A 22,001-nucleotide genomic window follows, 5' to 3' on the forward strand; every position below is an offset into this window, starting at 1 on the left:
GGCTATAAACATTCAGAGAGGGGGGGAAAGGATTCCTACTTGTTACTATTGGTTTACATCTGAAACGGAAACAGCAGAATAGTGGTCCAAATTGTAACTGCCTATTATTAATCTCAAACAGCAAGTAAATTTGATGGAAACTCAAGCTATTTGCATGGATACACAATACAAAATTATTGGATGGCAAAACTGATTACATTAGAAACACAACACTACTTTTGCAGAGAGAACACAAACTAACAACTGAACAATAAACAACGGATATAAGGATGCTTGTTTGCTTGAGGGGCTTAGACCAACTAACATTTCTAGGTAAATGGATTTCTGGATACATTACAGCAAAACACTGAGGCTGATCCTTTACATAACATATTGAAAAGGCCTTAATCCCAGGTCAGAAATGTAGCAAGAACAACATTGGGCAGGATATGCAGAGAATAACATTTGGACTCTCAGATATCAGTGACTGACAAAGTTGGGAGAGAGTCTTTTTAAAAGGACATACAAAATTGGAAATTCTGCATTCCCTCTCCCTCACCCCCATTTAACAATTAATAGGAGGAGTAACAAGAAATTTTAGACCACCCTTTTATACCTGGTCAACCTCATGGTAAGGAATGAAGACCAAAAAAATACATTAATTGGGACAAGAACTTAATGATAAAATTACTGAATAAAATAGAAGCACCTACTTTAACATCCAATTTAGATTTTGAACTAAGAATTATCCTCATGAAATAACGAAGACATATGAAATTCAGATATCTTCTGGAATCAATGGGATAAATAGTGGTAGTGAATTAATCCTTTCACTTTACACACACTAATTACTAATAGCAATATTTAGCATTTATATTGCAGTAATGCTTTAGAGTAGTGCTTTTTAACTTGTGGTCCACAGACCCCTGGAGGTCCACAGACGAAGTCTAAGGGGAGCACGAAATGTGACTATGAAAATAAAGTTTCAGATCCCAGCAAAGGCATGTCATTTTTCTGATCAAAAGTATGTGAATACACCCACCTACAAGTCAAAATCCAGACGTTGTCATTACCATAGAAGCCCACAATTTAGCGCTCTTTCTCACATTGCATCAAATGCCGTGCCAAGCACATGAAGCATTTATAGTTGAATTATGTTCAGTCGGTTTTCAGTCTAAGGCCTGGTCTACACTGGGGGGGTGGGGGGAGGGAACTCGACCTAAGATACGCAACTTCAGCTATGAGAATAGCGTAGCTGAAGTCGACGTATCTTAGGTCGACTTACCTCGCATCCTCACGGCGCGGGGTCGACTGCTGCCGCTCCCCCGTCAACTCCGCTTCCGCCTCTTGCCGCGGTGGAGTACAGGAGTTGACAGCAGAGCGATCGGGGATCGATTTATCATGTCTACACTAGACACGATAAAACGATCCCTGATCGATCGATCGATCCCTACCCGCCGATGTGGTGGGTAGTATAGACATACCCTAAGGCTTCTACGGTAGAAGTCCGCAGACTACAGGTTGAATTTCCAAAGGGGTCCGCACCTCCATTTGAAATGTAGGGGTCTGCAAATGACAAAAAGCTGTAAACCACTGCTTTAGAGACTTCAACCAAGTCAAAACCCCATTGTGCTAAATACTTCATAAACATATGGAAGAGTTTCAAAGTGGTCTCATTCTGGCTTGCGAGCTTACTCGTGCAGAGTTTTGGCCACCTAAAATTTTGTACAATGCAATTTACAAATGCAATTTCAGGGTTTGGCAGCCTTTAGAAACAGGAGCAAACAAAAGTGCTAGTGCAAAATCTTGACCATGCCATTTTAGACATGCAATTTTAGATGCTGCATTTGAAAATTTGCTCTGAAAATGTCCAGTGTTTGTAAGACACTTTAGCCATAGCCAGCACGTTCCCATCCTTCCCCTCCTCCCCCACCCCCCCCAGACACATTATCCCATCGTATAGACAAGCCCACAGTGGCTGACCTTTTAAAGTTTTCCATACTTTCTTTCTCATTTTTCTCACTCTTTTGTATTCTATCATCTCACTAATTAAAGCCCCAATCCAACAATGAGCTCTGTGTGGGTGCAGAGCTCTAGCCTTTGTAGATCTCATGGCAGGATCAAGGCCTAATTACCCATCTATATCTAGCTATTTTGCTCTGTTTTTTCTGTAACACTATCATTGTGGTATCCAAGCAATGTTTGTGAATAGTAAAGGAAAGATTTAAAAGTTTGATGGTTGTGCCTGCATCATTATAACACAGGGAAAACTGGAAGGAATAAAAAAGAATTGGCCTAAACTGTGCAATCCATTTTCTTTTTAGTTAGCTTCTGTTTAATTTCTCTTTCCTGGTTATGAAAATATACTGGTATTAATTCCTGCCCAGGGTAAAGTCAATGTATACTTTATGAGCAATAGGGGAAAATAATGCAATTTCAGCCAGAGTTAACTGCTTGCATATTGTCCATGCAAGGCTGATCATACATTGGAGTGACAGCTCTGCCATTAAGAAAGTGACAAGTCCTGCATGAGTTAGAGTCCTTATTTTTTGTTCATGTTTTAAATTTAAAAAATGATGTTTAATTTCACATAGGACATTATCAGAGAACATATGTTGGTTTCAAGTGTAAATGAATTTTTAAGTGTCTCCCCAGAGAATGAGCTCTACCCTCTGCAAGAGAGAAAGAGAAGAAAAGTTACTTCTTGTACAAAAAGGCTTTCTATTTTCATTCAGTAAGTGCTGTCTATTCTGCCTCCAACCTCACTGAGTGGTGTGTCCAGAATGTCTCAACAACTAAGAGCCAGGTTCTCCAGCTGCTGTAAATTGACCTAGCTCCACTGAAATCAAGGAATTATGCAGGGTTGAACTATGTGAGGATCTAGCCTCAAATATTAAAGAAAAATAGGCTACATTAGATAGGGTTTTTTTCCCCTCCGTTTCAAGGATATTATAACAGAGTGCTGAGACCTGACAGGTGGGTCAGCATTAGGATCACTCGAGCCTCAATTAATGCCCCCAGTGATGGCTGATTGAATACTTAGCTAATCAGAAGGAGTGGCTGGAGAGGTAAGGAACTAATTAGCCATCAGCTGACCAACCTGATAAAAGCTAGGAAGGAAGTGTTGGGGTCAGGAAGGGGAAGGATGACAGGGCTAGCTGAGTCTGGGAGATTGAGATCTTTTCCTCCTAGTGCCTTATTAAATAAGGGTTGAAAGATGTAGGAATTTAAATCCGTGATATTGCATTGTACTGAGTTTGGTGGAAGGGTTTAGAATAAAACACAGCTTGAACACTAAAAGAAGCGAGTCTGAGCAGTTTCTGGGGCATCAGAGGATGGGAACAGAGCATGCCCTGTCACGGGTATTTAATGATTCATTAGACATCTAATGTATGTTTTATGCCCTGTATTAGAAAACACAGTAAAATCTTCCTACTAGAATAGGTATTCACTTCAGTGCTCCAATATAAAATTTAAGACAGTGGAAGGCCACCGGCTAAGGAATTAAACAAATTGCTTTTCATAAATTTGAATGTGACTTAGGAAAGTAAATCCTGAATGTAGTTAAGAAAAACTTTTAAGCTCTCGATATATGGATACATACCCATGTATTTATTGTGACCTCCTAACTTCTCCCTGAACCTTATGTTTCCCTGCCTGTTATAGATCTCACCTGGTGCTTGTGTGCCTGACAAACTTATTTATGAACATGAACTATTTTACTGTTTTTCTGTTGATATGAAATTCTCTTACCCTCTATAGCAGTGGTGAGCAACCTGCAGCCCATCAGGGTAATCCGCTGGTGGGCTGTCAGACCGTTTGTTTACATTTGCACAGCCGCCCGCAGCTCCCAGTGGCCATGGTTCACTGTTCCCAGCCAATGGGAGCTGCAGGAAGTGACAGTCTGGCAGCCCACCAGCGGATTACCCTGACAGGCTGCATGCAGCCCACCAGTTGCCCATCACTGCTCTATAATATCTTAGGAAGATCTGTCTGTTGTGTAGATTTACATATGTTTGTGTAACTTTTGTATATGTAACATTTCCCTCTACACTGGGATTCCCTTCCTCACTATATCACAGCAACAATGAACCACTACCTGAGTGCTTTTATTTATAAGTACACACTGTAATGAGGCGTGAACCATTTGGATATGTTGCTATAAAAGATGTATGCATTGTATTGTCTGGTACCCGTGCTGAACACACTTTGAAGGGGAAGGCTGAAACTTCCTCTAGCCTCTTGTATCTTCCTTATGTGACAGAATAATATAAGAAGATAACAATAAGGTTAGGTCTCTGGGATTATGTGATCCTTTATAAAGATTTTTCTGATCCTTGCTATGAACCTATATACTGATCTTCAGCTATTTAGGTCCTTTATCTTATTCACAAACAAGATATCTCACCCAGCAACATTATCTCTGTATTTGCATATCTTAACTTAAACAATCACCAAAGGAATCAACAAACAATCAATTGCCTACTAAAAATATAATACCAACCTGATCATATATAGTGTTTTTCATCATTAGATCTCAAAGTGCTTTAGAATGGAGGTCAGTATCATTGCCCCCATTTTAGGGGAAAACGAGGCACAGCCAGGACAAGTGACTTAGTCCCAGATTTTATTATTTTTAAATGAGCAGGTCTGGATAACTTGCACCCAAGGTTTTTTTCAAGAGCAGGCTGAGGAGCTCGCTGGACAATTACTTTTAATTTTCAATAAGTTTGGAACATTGGGGAAGTTCCAGAAGATTGGAAGAAAGCTAATGTGCCAATATTTAAAACTGAACAACCTGGATAATTATAGGCCTATCAGTCCAACATCTGGAGGATGGCATGGACTGCACTCTCAGCAAGTTTGCAGATGACACTAAACTGGGAGGAGTGGTAGATATGCTGGAGGGTAGGGATAGGATACAGAGGGACCTAGACAAATTAGAGGATTGGGCCAAAAGAAACCTGATGAGGTTCAACAAGGACAAGTGCAGAGTCCTGCACTTAGGACGGAAGAATCCCATTCACTGTTACAGACTAGGGACCGAATGGCTAGGCAGCAGTTCTGCAGAAAAGGACCTAGGGGTTACCGTGGACGAGAAGCTGGATATGAGTCAACAGTGTGCCCTTGTTGCCAAGAAGGCTAACGGCATTTTGGCTGTATAAGTAGAGGCATTGCCAGCAGATGGAGGGACGTGATCATTCCCCTCTATTCGACATGGGTGAGGCCTCATCTGGAGTACTGTGTCCAGTTTTGGGCTCCACAATACAAGAAGGATGTGGAAAAATTGGAAAGAGTCCAGTGGAGGGCAACAAAAATGATTAGGGGGCTGGAGCACATGACTTATGAGGAGAGGCTGAGGGAACTGGGCTTATTTAGTCTGCAGAAGAGAAGAATGAGGGAGGATTTGATAGCTTCTTTCAACTACCTGAAAGGGGTTTCCAAAGAGGATGGATCTAGACTGTTCTCAGTGGTAGCAGATGACAGAACAAGGAGTAATGGTCTCAAGTTGCAGTGGGGGAGGTTTAGGTTGGATATTAGGAAAAACTTTTTCACTAGGAGGGTGGTGAAGCACTGGAATGGGTTACCTAGGGAGGTGGTGAAATCTCCTTCCTTAGAGGTTTTTAAGGTCAGGCTTGACAAAGCCCTGGCTGGGATGATTTAGTTGGGAATTGGTCCTGCTTTGAGCAGGGGGTTGGACTAGATGACCTCCTGAGGTTCCTTTCAACCCTGATATTCTATGATTCTATGATCAATCCTGGGCAAGTTAATGGAGCAGCTGATACGGGACTTTATATAAAGAATTAAAGGAGGGTAATATAATTAATGCCAATCAATATGTGTTTATGCAAAGTGGATCCTGTCAAACTAACTATTTTATGAGATTACAAGTTTGATTGATAAAGGGAATAGTGTTGAGATCATATACTCAGGCATTTAGCTTGATACCACATGAGATTTTGATTAAAAGCCTGAAAAGATATAAAATTAACATGGCACACATTAAATGGATTAAAAGTTGGCTAACTTATAGGTCTCAATGTAACTTAAACCGGGGATCATCAGTGAAGGTGTGTTTCTAGTGAGGTCCTGCAGGGATTGGTTCTTGGCCCTACTCTATTTAACATTTCTATTAATGATCCAGAAAAAAAAAAAATATCACCGATAAAGTTTACAGATGACACAAAAATTGGGCAAGTGGTAAATAGGGAAGAGGACAAGTCACTGATACAGAGTGCTCTGGATCACTTGTTAAGCTGGGCACAAGCATACAATATGTATTTAAATATGGCTGAATGTAAATGTATACATCTAGGAACAAAGAATGTAGGCCATTGTAGTGATGCGGCGTGGTCTCTCTCCAGACTCAAGAGCAAGGGACCATTGCCTTCCCCTGGTGGGCGGAGACAAACCAGCCCTGCCCTCTCCTCATTGGAAGTACTGGGGCAGGACAAGGAGTATAAAAGTAGGGCCCTGTAGCTCAGTTGGGGCTTGAACAGGGAAGGAGGTGGACGTCTCTTCTAGGGAGCTGAGCCCTCTGCGGGATCCCAGCCAAGCAGACCAGTGCGCTACTGACTGAAGATGTGGAGGGTTTTGAGGAGCTGCCAGAAAGGATGCCGCCCAACTGCGAAGCAGCGAGACAGAGCCCGGTGCCAATGGAGCAACGCAGGCGGAGTTGGACAGGAAGTAGCCCAAGGGAACCAGACTTCGGTCCGGTTGTGCTGCTGGGAAGTGAGGCAGCGTGTTTGTGTTTCCCTGCTGACCCACTGGCAAGACCACCCACCACTAACAGGGCCCTTGGCTGAGACCCGGTGGAATAGGGTGGGCCCAGGTTCCCCCTACTCCCCTGCCGCCACACCCACACCTGGGGTTGGCTGCACACTTCCCCTAGGTCAGAAAGTCTGTGCATGGTTGATTGCTGTCTGCCCCAGTCAGGAGGTTCAGGACTAAGGCTGCTTGTTGCTCTGCCCAGCCCAGAGGGTCAGAGCTCCCAGACTGTTAACTGGTATCCACCCTAGCCAGGAGGTGGCGGGCTATAGACTGTTTGTTGCTTTGCCTTGGACAGTGGAGCCTGAGCCCAACTATTATTGCCTGCAGTAGTGAGGCGGAGTGGACTCCCTCTTCACTCGAGAGCGAGGAACCACTACAGCCATACTGATAGGATGGAGGACTCTACCTTGGGAAGCAGTGACTCTGAAAAAGATTTGGGGGCATGGTAGATTATCAGCAGAGCAGGAGCTTCTAGCTCAGACTCTGTGCCCAAAAGGGCTAATGAGATCTTTGGATACATAAACAGAGAAATCTTGAGTAGAAGTAGAGAGGTTATTGGGTAGTATGTGGCACTGGTGCAGTCGCTGCTGGAATACTGTCTCCAAATCTGGTGTCCACAATTCATGAAGGAATTATTTTGGAGAAGTCCTACAGCCTGTGCTATCCAGGAGGCCAAACTAGACAATCATAATGGTTCCTTCTGGCCTTGGATCTCTGGGGGGGGGGGAAGAGATCCCCAACAGATAGCTGCAGATCTAGGAATCGAATCCAGGTCTCCTGAGGCCTAGTCCAGTGCTGTATCCACTAGGCAACACTACCTCTCTAGACATTGAGCCCACACATACTTCTAGTAATGATGGGTCCAGACCCTCAGCTGGTGTAAACTAGCATTGTTCCATTGAGCTACATGGAACTGCACTAATTAACACTAACTGAGGATCTGGCCCATGATCTTTTACTAAAGGGTAAACATTACTGTCACAACCCTGATCGAGTTCCCTCTGCTGGATACTCACCAGACTGCTGTGTTTCCCATGCTTGTAAGCTTTCCTCAGGGTATCTCAATGCAATCAGAGATGTGATCGCAGCTTGTGGTGGTCACACAACCTTTAATCTAGCTAGTTTTGCTAAAAATAGCAGTGAAACTATGACCTGACCAGAACCCTGGATATATACTCACATTGCTAGCCTGTGCTGAAGTCTGGGTCTGCAATCAAACCTCCAACTTCCACATACACATGCCCTGAGTCTGAGCAGTCCAGGCACTGCCTCGGGTTCTGGTTTCTAGCCACACTCTTGGGGTACAGATTTTGTTTCTAGCACCACCTTCTGAGGGTGGTGACCCTACAGGCCAACTGCATAGATCCTCTGATGAGAGCCAGCTCCCCTCTGCTTAAGCACAACCCTTCTCAGAGCTCCAGTCTACCCCTCCAAGGAAGCAAAAACAAGGGCTTTGCAAAAGGATTCTGGTGCAGTTACTTTTTACTTAGACAGCACAATAACTATACAGCTCTAAGTAAAAACAATATAACACTTATACACCATCCCCTGCCTCAGTGTCCTCACCACTTTTGAGTATTCTTTGGGACTTGATCAGGGTCTTCTAATGAGTCTGGGATCCTTCTCCTGCATTTGGTTTCATTTCTGGAACACGGAGTCTCTCTGATCCTTCAGCCAGCTTCCTTCTTCAGTGGGTGGCCCTGTAGTCAAAGATGTCCCCTCTACTATGAAAGTATGCTGTTTGCTCCTCTCACCTGGCCCAGGCCTTCTTTGTCTCTCTGATCTCCTCTGAGTTTTTAAATGCTAGCATTAGCATGTAGTTTCTTCATCCTGCATCTGGGGAAATGCTTTTCCTTCACGCCCTGTCATAGGTTTCACCCCCACTCTGGACTTTAGAGTGCAGATGTGGGGACCTGCATGTGAACCCCTAAACTGAATTACCAGCTTAGATCTGGTCTAGCTGCCACCACCCAAATAGTTTGAGTCATTTGGGAAACTCTGTCTTCCCCCCCAAAACCTTTCCCTCCCTGGGTAGCCTTGAGAGACTCTTCCACCAATTCCCTGGTGAACACCGATCCAAACCCCTTGGATCTTAAAACAAGGAAGAATTACTCATTCTCCCCCCCCCCCTTTCCTCCACCAATCCCTGGTGAGTCCAGATCCAATCCCCTTGGATCTAAAAACAAGGGAAAAAATCAATCAGGTTCTTAAAAAAGGCTTTTAATTAAAGAAAAGAAAGGTAAAAGAAAACCCTCTGGGAGATAGCATACAAGCTGATCTCACAGACAACAGATTCAAAACACAGAGGATGTTCCCCTGGGCAAAAACTTAGTTACACAAAAAATGCCCAACTTGATTATTCCCTAATGCCCAAGACAAGTTACAAAAAGAAAATAAACCTATTTATTCCTTTTCTAATACTCATTACTCTGATAAGAGGCTGATTCCTTGATCTTTTCCACTCCGGCCAAAACTGAAACTGACTCTAAACAAAGGAAACTTCCCTCCTTCCTTTTGAAACATCTTATCCCCCCATTGGTTCCTCTGGTCAGGTGTCAGCTAGGCTAGGTGAACTTCTTAACCCTTTACAAGTAAAAGAGGCATTAACCCTTACCTATCTGTTTATGACACGCCCCAGTCCCCCTGCAGAAACATTGATGAAAACTGGTTGTATCGAGGACGCAGTTACTCCATTGTTCTCCCTGGGCAAGATCTATGCAGGTGCTGATTGTCTTTAACAATCGACCTATTCATAGGCAGATATGCAGGAGCCACTACCAGAGCTATTTCCTTAGCACAAGCAGTTTAAGGGAAGAATATAAATACAAATAATCATAAGGGCGTAAGCATACAGAGAGTATATAATCTCAAACAGAATTTATGAATTGTACATAGACAGTTTCTCCAAATCATCACAATTACATTGGGGATACTTTTATGTGAATGCATTAGACAGAGGGTTGAGAGATGGTCCTTAGCATAGCCTTTACTCTGTTGGTAACTTTTAGTTCTCATCCTACATTTTGTGACAGGGTCTTTGTTTACCCCTACATCTCCCAGCCCTGCAGTCATTGAAAATAATGCAGCAGGTGGACCTTTCACAGAGATTTCGAAGGACCTTCTTTATGTTGGGATGCTTCAAGTGCTTTCCAATGCAAAAGGGTTTCAAAATCAGGGTCTAAGAATCCATGCCACGGTCTCAAGCGTCGGGTTAGATTGTGGTGGCCTTTGCACAGCTGCATGAGGCAGGGACCATGCAAGGAGCCCTCACACTTGTTATGGGAGGCCCTTGAGCAGTAGTACCCATGCTCTGGGAAGCACAGGGAATGTTTTTTGACACCATCAGATCAGGATTAAACAAAGACTGTGAATGGCTATCCAACTACAGAAGCAGTTTCTCCTCCCTTGGTGTTCACACCTCAACTGCTAGCAGAGCACCTCACCCTCCCTGATTGAACTAACCTCGTTATCTCCATACTGATTTATACCTGCCTCTGGAGATTTCCATTACTTGCATCTGAAGAAGTGAGGTTCTTACCCACGAAAGCTTATGCTCCCAATACTTCTGTTAGTCTTAAAGGTGCCACAGGACCCTCTGTTGCTTTTTACAGATTCAGACTAACACGGCTACCCCTCTGATACTTGCTCCAGATTACACTCCCTCCAGGGTGTTAAGTCAAAAAGTTGGCTCAGAGGAGTAGGAAGGTGGGAGGTACTGGCCTGCCCAGTAGGGCTATTACGCTTGGGGGGAATTAAACTGTGCCTGTCTAATGGCTACTGCAAAGTTTACAATTCCTAGATGTCTCCAGCATTTATTTGAAATGTGCCTGCCTGAGATACAAACTCCTCCGTGCTTTTCCATAAGCAGTGCAGCTCCTTGTGTCTTCTATGTCAAGCAGTGGCACAAATTCCACAATCTAGTCTTTGACATTTTGCACAAACCTCTGTTCCTTCATCCACATTCATCAGGTGACTCAATTGTGTTACTCCCTGTTTAAATATCTGGGTACTCGAATAGTTTATCTTCAATATGGCTTGTAGGCAAAGTGGCTGCAGTATCAGACCTTGTTTCTTTGGTTTGGTTTTTCCATGCCCATTTACTGGGATCTACTGTTTCTTCCTATAGAAAGTGTTCATTATTTCCATTCTCCTATTACTATCATGTCGTATCTGAACGTCTTCAGCTGCAATGAGGTGCACCTTCCAGTTTTAGCAATTATCTCTAAACTACAGAATTACACTCCCAAACTGGGCCCAATACCCCAACCTATTATTCCCGCAAGGGATCCTAATTGATCTGAATGGCACCATTGACTTTAATGGGATTACTTACATGAATAGGGTAGCGACTGGTATTGATATGTGATATGACTGAAGGAATCAAGCATGACAGTGATAATGATGCTGAATCCAAAAGTTCTTCATTTCCAGTTCTCTTTCTGGCTACTAATTTACTGTTAAAATAATAAATTTAGATCAATTCTGCTCTCACAGCGATGTAAATTCAGGTTGACTCCACCGAGTTCAGTAGAGTTACTCTGGATTTGTACAGATATAACTGAGAGCAGAATTTGGCCCATTGTCTCTAGTGGGGAAATAACATGGTAATTGAAGGTGTTTAGTGGGTATAATTATTTGAGGCATTCCACTGACATTTCACATGACATTTCTGTAATTTAGTAATAGAAACTTATAGTTAGGCCAGCATGAACAAACCCATACACCTGTATTCTACAGGAAAATTGTGGTACAAACACTTTTCTGTTTTAAAATATCCTGTCAGATACTCTATTTTTCTACTTTTATTAACAATAGTAGGTATACATAGATTTCTTAAATATGTGGGGAGCAGAAAACAGTTGACAGCAGATCAAAGAGCAATGAAGGGAAGCTAATAGCACCTTGAAAATGCAGGTGGATCAATGCTATGTCATTTTTTAATGTTCACCCATGGTTGCTTATTAGATTTTCAGGATTTCTCAGCATGGGTGATAACAAATCACAGTCTTACCATTGATTATGTAGGAAGATACATAATAACAAAAGAAGAGAGCATCCTACACCTTTCCCCTGTGCAAAGCCAACGAAGGACTGATTCAAGGATTCATGTTCAGGGCTGGTAGAGGTCCCAGGGACAGAATGCATCTCACAGCTACAAATGAGGGGAGATTTGAGGGGTGGACTACAGCCCCCCTTCCTTAAGTCCTCTTGGAAGAACAGAGGAAGTGCCATACTTGATCAATCCTGAGGCCTATCTAGTCCAGTATTCTGTCTGACAGCAGCCAGCATCAGATACTTCAGAGGACGGTGTCAGAACCTTGCAGTGAGTAGGTGTGGGGTGATCTGCCCCCCACATTAGGTCTCCTCCTGGTCTCTAGTAATTTGGCTGAGTCTTGAATCATGACATTTAATATCCCTTCCAAATGTTGTGAACAATAACTATGATGACTCTATTCTTGTTATCCATAGAAACCTCCAAGCCTTTGTTGAATCTTGTTAAGTTCTTGGCCTCACAACTTCCTGTGGCAGAGAGTTCCACATTTTAGTTGCATATGGTGTGTCATAACTATAAAGGGAAGGGTGACAGCTCTCCTGTGTACAGTGCTATGGAATCCCTCCTAGCCAGAGACTCCAAATCCTTTTACCTGTAAAGGGTTAAGAAGCTCGGGTAACCTGGCTGACACCTGACCCCAAGGACCAATAAGGGGACAAGATACTTTCAAATCTTGGGGGGGGAAAGGCTTTTGTGTGTGTCCTTTGTTTAAGGGGTTGTTCGCTCTTGGGACTGAGAGGGACCAGACATCAATCCAGGTTCTCCCCATCTTTCTAAACAAGTCTCTCTTATTTCAAAATTGTAAGTAAAAGCCAGGCAAGGCGTCTTAGATTTACTTTGTTTTCTCAACTTGTAAATGTACCTTTTACCAGAGTGTTTATTTTTGTTTGCTGTACTTTGAACCTAAGACAGAAGAGGGGGGTCCTCTGAGCTCTTTAAGTTTGATTACCCTGTAAAGTTATTTTCCATACTGATTTTACAGAGATGATTTTTACCTTTTTCTTTAATTAAAAGCCTTCTTTTTAAGAACCTAATTGATTTCTCCTTGTTTTAAGATCCAAAGGGGGTTTGGATCTGTATTCACCAGGAGTTGGTGAAAGGAAAGAGGGGGGAAGGGTCAATTTCTCCTTGTTTTAAGATCCAAGGAGTTTGGATCTGTATTCACCAGGGAATTGGTGAAGGTCTCTCAAGGCTACCCAGGAAAGGGAATTAGCTTTGGGATGGTGGCAGCGGACCAGAACTAAGCTGGTAGTTAAGCTTAGAAGTCTTCATGCAGGCCCCTACATTTGTACCCTAAAGTTCAAAGTAGGGATACAGCCTTGACATGGTGTAAAGAAGAATTTGCTTTTATCAGTTTTGAATACGCCATCTTTTCATTTCCTTAATCTTTCCTTTACCTATGCCCCCTCTAGCCCGGAGCGGGAATCTGTGGATCTGCCAATGATGACAGCAGAAGGATGGCTAAAGATGCCATAATGTAAAAGGCCCTAGTTTACAGAAGCTTCTGTGTTTGATGTTCCCTTTTTTAAACCTGTTTATGCTTAGCAGAGAGATAATTTTGTACGGTTCCAAGCAGGGCTAGCTCTACCATTTTTGCCACCCCAAGCACGTGCTTCCTCCGCTGGTGCCTGGAGCCGGCCCTGGTTCCAACACCAGACCCACCCATCTTTGACACATAGGCAGAAAAGATCCTCCTGTTCTTTGATTTTTTAGATACTAGCCAAAGAGACATTTCTACCCTGAAAACAACTTTCTTAAATGAGGTGGAGACCTTCTTGTACTCTGCCCAACCTCCTGTTATCATCTAGACCAGGAATCGGCAACATTTGGCACATGGCACGCACTGCTTCCCGCAGCCCCCATTGCCCTGGAGCGGCGAACCGTGGCCAATGGGAGCCGCGATCGGCCAAACCTGCAGACGCGGCAGGTAAACAAACTGGCCCGGCCCGCGAGGGTGCTTACCCTGGCGAGCCGCATACCAAAGGTTGCCGATCCCTGGTCTAGACAATACTCCTGCCTACCCTCCACATATAAAACAAAGACCCCATCTCATACTCCTCCTGACCCTCCACATAGAGATTGGAAAATACCCCCTGACATGGTTTAGAATGCTAACCATACTACTGACCACCCTCCTGCTACACATGGGGATAGCAGGTAGGGTCCATATTATCATGGAATGAAATACTACATTGTCTCCTCAAAGACAACCACACATGTTGGTGGGATAGTTTCTAGTAATGGAGAAGTAGGAGCATGATAGATGAGAGTAGGAAAGTTGTGTTGACAGAATTTAGGTTCTCTTTAACTGCACCGCTAGCTCTGAGGTGATAAAGTGATTTGTAGAGCATAAGGAATGCTAGTAGATAAGATAGAGTTCAAGCCATGTGCTTGATTGCAGTCTCTATTAACATAAATCCCACCTTGGTAGCCGATATCTGGTAAAACTGCAGCTGGGAAAGCAGCAGTGAACCTCCACCCCATAACTACAGCATAAGGTTCTTTTGAAAAGGGTTTATAGGACTAGTCTTTGACTTTAGCTTTTAAGTATACAAATGTGCAGAAGCAAACCCAGATAGCAAAAGCCACTCAAATCATACATAAACAGCAATCATTGTGCATTTAAAGTAAGCAGAGCAGTTCTCTACTAGTTCTCCTGCCATATCTCTTTAATCAGGTATCAAGAGGTAAATTCCACCAGACAGAAGGGGGGTTATTGACTCAGCTTAGTCACTATAATTTATTCCAATTATGCCCTTTAATTTGCATTCTGAATTAATTGCTTGTCTAGCTACACAGGCTACTTTAGAATAAAAATACTGGGAATGTCATCAGCATTCCTTCGGAGCTGCTTTTTTCCCCACAGTGTAGTGGATGGCAATACCACATATTACAAACCTTGACAGTTAAGTAATTTCAACTAAAATAGCTGAATTGGAAGCATTGATCCTGGAAATGTCCTTTGAAATCTGGATTTCAAGGTTATGGCAAAGCTGCATATGTGGGACAGTGCAGAGGGCATGAAACCCAGCTTTCCTGGGCAGCATTCTCATCTATCAAGCTCATAAATAACCAGGAAGATGGATGAATGGGTCATGTTGTATTGCATTTGGATGTGTGATAACTTGCTTTACGTTGAATCCTTTTAGCTTCATTCCATCAGCCTCGGGTTCCATGATAGAAAAAAAGCTCACGTTTTTCCATTAAAGCTTCTGTAACATTTCATAAAACAAATATTGGCACTTTGGAGTACTGCATTTATTTTCATAAGAGAATCATTTTTATATAATCTACTAAATATACGTGTTTAGTTTCAGTTTTAGCCATGTTTCAAAGCACCTTGCCAGTTACTATCTATGTGAGCCAATTTAATTGCCATTTATGTAGAGAATAATATTAACAATCAGACCCTACCATATAAATTTACATTACAGACCTGGCTGGTATGAGTCAGGGTGAAGGTTACATTCATGAGTCACCTGAGAAAAAACATGCTGATTCTTTCCACCCAACTGCTGACTTGTAGCCACTTGACCGTTAAGAACAGCCCCAATATCCAGGCTAGGGGAGCAAAGCCCAGCAGCTCAGCTCTGCTCCCTTTCAAGACAAATGTATGAAAGGGGTTTATCCTACTCCCACTGAAGTCAATGGCAAAATTTCTATTGATTCAGTGGTGGAGTACTGGGGCCTTGTTCAGTAGGGGCCCTACTACAGTCACAAGTGCTCTTGCCTACTTGGTTCTGTTCTGTTGGAAGCCAAAGCAGTGTAAAAAGAAAGGCAGGAGGGGAAAGGCTGTAAATGTTCTAATTGTACATCAGGCACTCGGCGGCTCAGCGGTGAACTCAGCATTTTTCATGTCTGAATTACATGCAGTCCATCAGAAATGTGCAAGTTCAATATTACTGGGACCCTTCCTTTGGTTAAGCCATTTATCAAAAAAAAAATCTCTGATTATTTGAGATAGAGGAGGTTGTTTCTATTCTTATTAACATACATATTATTTCTGGATTTAAATCCTTCAGGCCACAATAGGAGAATATCCCCACAACTTTTAACATTAAAGCAACATTGCCATCTGAAATACCATAGGTCTGTCTCTCTTCTCACACTAGTGGAGCACCACTGACTCCCTTGTGAGACAGTCAGGACAATCAGGTCAGATATGTAGTAAATTAACATAAGTCTTTAACTATGTGATTAGTGACACCTTAAAATTTGTAAAGGTGAACGAATTTAAAAAATGCAATTTTCTTTTCACTATTTAGGCTTCCCTCCCCCACCGTTTGCGATTCCCTGTGCTTGGACAGTACACATTGATCATGTTGGTTTCACTTTGATATTTAGTCAGTTTCTCATTAAAGTTCTTAGAACGTAGCCCTCAAAGCAGGGGAATGTTTCTTTAAAAACCAAAAGGTCTCTCTGGAATGTGTAAACCAACATTTGGAAACATTTCTATTGGTCTTAGGTTTTATAAAAATACTTTTTACAAAATTGAAAACATTAGGGGCACTTTCGATGTCCATTCAGTGTCAAATATAGCAGTGATTTTCTGATGTACATATTTATCTTCTCTAGGTAGTGGAGTTTCAGAGTAGCAGACGTGTTAGTCTGTATCCGCAAAAAGAACAGGAGTACTTGTGGCACCTTAGAGACTATTTAATATAACTCTTGGTTGCTACTTGCTAATATAATCCACCAAATACCCATGAGATGATAATAACTCTTGACATTATGTCCATTGAGTCCTTTTAAATGTCATAGAATCATAGAACCATAGACTCATAAAACCAGAGGGTTAGAAGGGACTGCAACAGTCATCTAGTCTAACCCCCTGTCACAGTGCAGGATTTGTTGTGTCATGTTGAACATGTTGCATACAATAGTTTTTTTATTCTGTACAGTGCTTTTGATTCAAAGATACTTCAAAGACACTAAGACGACACAGGCCTGACTTACAATGTTCAGATCTGAATCCAAAATGATACCCAAATTTGGGGGGTGTTTGGCCCAAACCAAAACCTTGGATCCAATCTGTAGAGTTAAGGTATATAGAGTTAATAAAAGCAACAATAGCACAGAGGCAGAGAGGAACCAAGAGGCAGAAAGGGAGAAAGGATTTGTTTTCAGATGACATAGGAAATGAAATGAAGAATCAATGAGGTAGAGAGATACAGGAAGGCTGTTCCAGATGGCAGGAGTTGTAAAGATAAAAGCTCTTGCACTGACAGTTATGAGATTTTGTGGAAGGACAGGAAAGAGGCCAGTGTTAAGCTAGCAGTGAAACTAGAGAGGGGAATAGAGACAGACAGAAAATCCATAAGATACGATGTAGCTAGAGATTGGAGCATTTTTAAAAAATAAAGGGCAAATTTAAATTGGGCTGCTTTGTATGTGTGAGAAAGTAGGTAATGAAGGAGACTTGAGGACTACACATGGTACTAAGGTTGCCTACACACAGGAGGCTAATAGAATAAATATCTTGTAAAGGTATCATTTTATTATTGTCGCCCATTTGCAGACCAGTAGCAGATGTTGTAGCCCCATAAGAAACTGAATCAGAAAACCAACACCACCACAGCATTTTCTTCCAAGCCTAAAAACTTATTATCATTCAAAAAACTTGTAAGACTATGTATAACAGTGTCACCTGGTGTCCCCTGCCATAACACTTGTATAGTGTCTTCTAGATAGGGATAGAAAACGAGGCTTGGTCAACACTGGTCTACACTGAAAAGTTGTGGCAGCAAAGCTGTGTTGGTCAGAGGTGTGAAAAAACCCCAGTATAGCTATGGCCACAAAAAAACCCAGAGTAGACAAAGTTATGTCAACAGGGGAGGACTCCATAGGTACAACTAACTTCAGGCCTGGCCTATACCTAAACTTAGGTTGACCTAGCTATGTTGCTCAGGGCTGTGAAAAATTTTGTGCCCTGAGCACTGTAGTTAGATCAACCTAACCCCTGGCACAGCTGCGGCTTGGTCGACAGAGGGATTACCTACATCGATGGAAAAACCCCTTCTGTTGATGTAGGAAACATGTACCCTACAGTGCTACTGCAGCACTTAGCCATAGCCTCATTCAGGGAGATGGTGTGCCTACGCTGACAGAAAAAACTCCTTTTGTTGGTGTAGGCTGTGTCTACACTACCGGACTATCTCATCATAGCTATGTTGGTATGGTCTCCGTAGTGTAGCTATAGCCCTAGAAAGAGTAGATTGATGCTGAATGTTCTTTCAGCTATCTCATGTTCTTTCAGCCATCCAGTTTTTGACTGGGCTCAAAGAGACCCTGGCAGCTCAAAGTCCGATCAGTGGCGCAGCAGGGCTAAGGCAGGCTCCCTGCCTGCCGTGGCTCCACGCGGCTCCCGGAAGCAGCAGCATGTTCACCCTCCAGCTCATAGGTGTAGGGACAGCCAGGGGGCTCCGTGCGCTGCCCCCACCCCTAGCACCAGCTCCACAGCTCCCGTTGGCAGGGAACATGGCCAATGGGAGTTGCGGGGGTGGTGCCTGTGGACGGGGCACTGCAAAGAGCCACCTGGCCGGGCCTCCACCTAGGAGCTGGAGGTAGGACATGCATTAAAAAGTGAAAATTAATCAGAGTCTCAACATTTGATTAACTCTGCCAAACAGAGGAACTCATCAAAAAGAAACCTCAGCACAACAGAAGTTTGTTTTTTCAGAAATGATCACTTGAGTGCAACATCTTGTTTTCCAGAGTGTTCTAGGAAAAAAGCATACTTGTTTTCCAGTACATTTAACCCACACTACAAAATGCTAAAATTTTTAAATTGCATGAACACAATCCAAGGTTCTGTTTATTTATAAGTCAAAAAGGGCCTTAGTTTAAAAGCTCTTAGTACTTTAAGTAACTTAAATTTTTCAGAGGTATTTTTTCCCCTCATTTGATGCCAAAGCATCAAAAGCCAACATGAAATCTGGGTTGAAGAACTAAGTGGGCCTGTGGTGGGGTGGCTGCCCCACACAAGGAAAAGAAGGGGTTAAAAGCAGCACCAGGGAGGCTGCGCAGAAGCCACAAATCAGGAAAGGGCTGATTGAGCCCACCAATGGGGGAAGGCTTGCTGGAGCAGCCAATCAGGGCCGGTGAGGGCCATATATAAAGGGCTGCTCAGCAGAGCAGAAGGGAGTCTCTCCCTGGAAGGCAAGGGAGAAGGACTGCCTGCCTGAAGAAGTGCCATAGATAGAGCAGTGCTGGGTAGGGGCAGTAGAGTGCAAGGGTGAGCTGCTGGCTGACCACTGCCAGGCTGGAGCCTTGCTATAAGGGCTGAGAGTATGCCAGGGCTATGGGAGAAGTGGCCCAGGGAAAATAGGCAGCAGGTTGGAGGAGGGCAGTAGGTGGCTGCCAGATATAGGGTCCCTAGGTCAGGACCCAAAGTAGCAGGTAGGCCTGTGCCCCTCCCCCCCATTGCACCCCACTTGCCAATGAGGAGAGTGGCCGGTATCCAGACTGCAGTTGGCCGCTGAGGCAAGTGGTGGGATTAAGGACTGCCAGTCCCCTGGAAGGGGGGAGATACCGGAGTGGGGCACAGCCAGAGGACCGTGCCCAGAAGAGGATGATGTAGTCCGAGGAGCGCTATGGGTCTAAACAGTGGAAAGAGCAGTGACGGCAGGTGTGACACCACTAGCTGAAGGCACACTGGAAGGGCTGAGAGCTAATTCCCAGGACGGCCAGCAGGAGGCGCTGCGGTGGTGAGTCCCAACTCCATTACAGGGCCCCAATTCTGAACTCACTATTTTTAATTCCACTGTCTTAAACTGAGTCAGTCCTGAGGTAACCCAGTGTAAGCAAGATCAGAATCAGGCCCAGTACATTTAAAATGTTCCACTTCATGCAACTATTTACACCAGTTCTAGAGACTTAAAATATGCTTTTCTTGGATTCATTAATAAATTACTTCACCTTGGATATATTATTTCTGAAGACCAAAAGATCACTGTGTTCCTTTGATAGAAAGAAATGATTCAAAGAATTTAACAAGTATAAATAATATAATTCAGCAAATGCCAAGCAAAACTTTTGCATCTTAGCTGGTTCATGGTGCCTGACTCGTGTAACTAAGAGAGACAGATGACATGTCAAATGAACTGGTGGTCTAAATCCAGTCACTGGTCGGGAAATTATCCACACTTTAAAAATGTGTTACCATTATAACTGACACCTCTGTTGGCAACCTCAGAGGACACATCAAAAAATGGCTGGCCATGGAAAATACTGAATTACCTTCTGGCCTGGAGAGGTGGTGGCTTGAAGAGGCACATTGGTGGGGAAGCTTGCAGTGCAGATGTATAAGGTCCCTCCCTGGGTAATAGAGGTCCAATTTGCCAATTGTAGGATACAAGTATCTCACTGATTCGCTTTGTGATGGAAATATCAGCATCCTTGGTTTTTGACCCTGATCATCCAATGAGTTAGTCATATAGTTCAAGGCCACAATGGATCACCAGCTCATCTAGTTTGATCTCTGGTATATCACAGGCCACTAAACCCCACCCAGTCACCTCCATACCAAGCCCAACAACTAGAATCGGAGCAAAATATTACAGCTCTCAGGAAACTAAGCTATTATATTGAGTGTACACGACCAAACCCCAAGAGAGGCAGAAAGAATCCACACACCAGTTCTGATTCAGAAGCCTCATTTTATTATTTCTTAAATTTTTGGTCACAAGCAGCTCAGTAGGTTGCTCTAAATGTTCCTACTTTTCCTCTTCGGTGTTTTCTTGCTTATTGAAGAAGCTCATGTTATGGAGAGCTATTAGGAATGACTTATTCAGACTGACTCCTCTACCTAGACTGATTTTGCCCTTTGCTCCCAAGATGCAGTTCTCCCTTTAATTTGATGGAAATAGTCAATAACCCTCAGGTGTATTTTCTCTCAAAGAGACAACCACATGACTATACTCCACAGTTGATCCTATGAGATGCCTCAAGCTCCCAGGTTTCAATAGTGTCTACCACCGTTTAGGATCACGCACTTAGTTGTCAATGATGTACCAGTTCTGTAGGTAAATAGAAGTGCGATTTTCTGATATACACTTATCTTCTAGAGACTACCCATTCATTTAATAAAAGCCACCAAATACCCAGGAGAAGATAACTCTTGGTTGCTACTTACTAGGGCTGGGTTTGAATGAGCAACCTAGAGGTGAACAGCTCCATACGCAATCATTACCAATACTCTGAGCTAATCATTTTCTGCAATCCCTCACCTTTTTCAATGCTGATTAAGTAGTGCCCTTCTGCAGAATTTTTGATTACATTTTAATTTCTTAGCTAGAATGTTTAATCTTGGAATTTAAAGCTTATTCCTTAGGGAAGAAAATTAATTTTAACTATACAGAAATTAAAAGATAATTTACGCCATTTGCATTTCTACAGTAACACACAAAGTGTATATTCCTTCCCACCAGGATAAAATAAAGTTTTAGTTGATTCACTTTTAATAGAAAATTACCTTATAGTTCCTTAAAAGACTGACTAACTACAGTTCTGTGTGCAGTTTCTGTTCTAGGTGCCAGTTATTACTGCAACAAAACACTCCAAGGCTCCTCTTAGTGTGGGATAACACACTTCCTTGGTCATTGACAATTGGTGCATCGAACGTCTGTCTCTCACTAAGAATTCTGAAATTCTTATTGCTTATTTCCTACTCACTTTTTTACATATAATCCTTCTCCTGATCATTTGTGTTTGCATTTTAAATCCATGTGTAGTGTATAAATATGGTATGCTATACATAGGTATATCTACCTATCCAAATTCTACATACTCAGTCACAGAGGCAGAAACAGAGCTACTGCTAAGTTAACTTAGCTGTGCACGTATATACAGTGCAGACTTTAAGCTTGATTCAGTTAACTGCAAAGCTAACTTAGGTGGCTTATTTATACCAGCAAATATTTACTGTTACATTTTGTTGTACATTTAGGGGCCAGGTCCTCATCTGGTGCAATCTGCATTACTCCATTAAAGTCAATGAAGTTATGCTGATTTGCCCCAGATGAGCATGTGGCACTACACAGGTATTCATATTTATTTTACACATTACACATAAATGGTTGTCATGGCCTCAATATGATGAGAATATTATAGTACACAATATGATGAGATGCTACTTAAGTGTACCTAAGGTTGTAGAATGTATGTCATATTTATATTGCATTACTGGACTTACAGAATA

The sequence above is a fragment of the Emys orbicularis genome, chromosome 1, assembly GCF_028017835.1.
Source record: "Emys orbicularis isolate rEmyOrb1 chromosome 1, rEmyOrb1.hap1, whole genome shotgun sequence".
Classification (NCBI taxonomy): Eukaryota; Metazoa; Chordata; order Testudines; family Emydidae; genus Emys; species Emys orbicularis.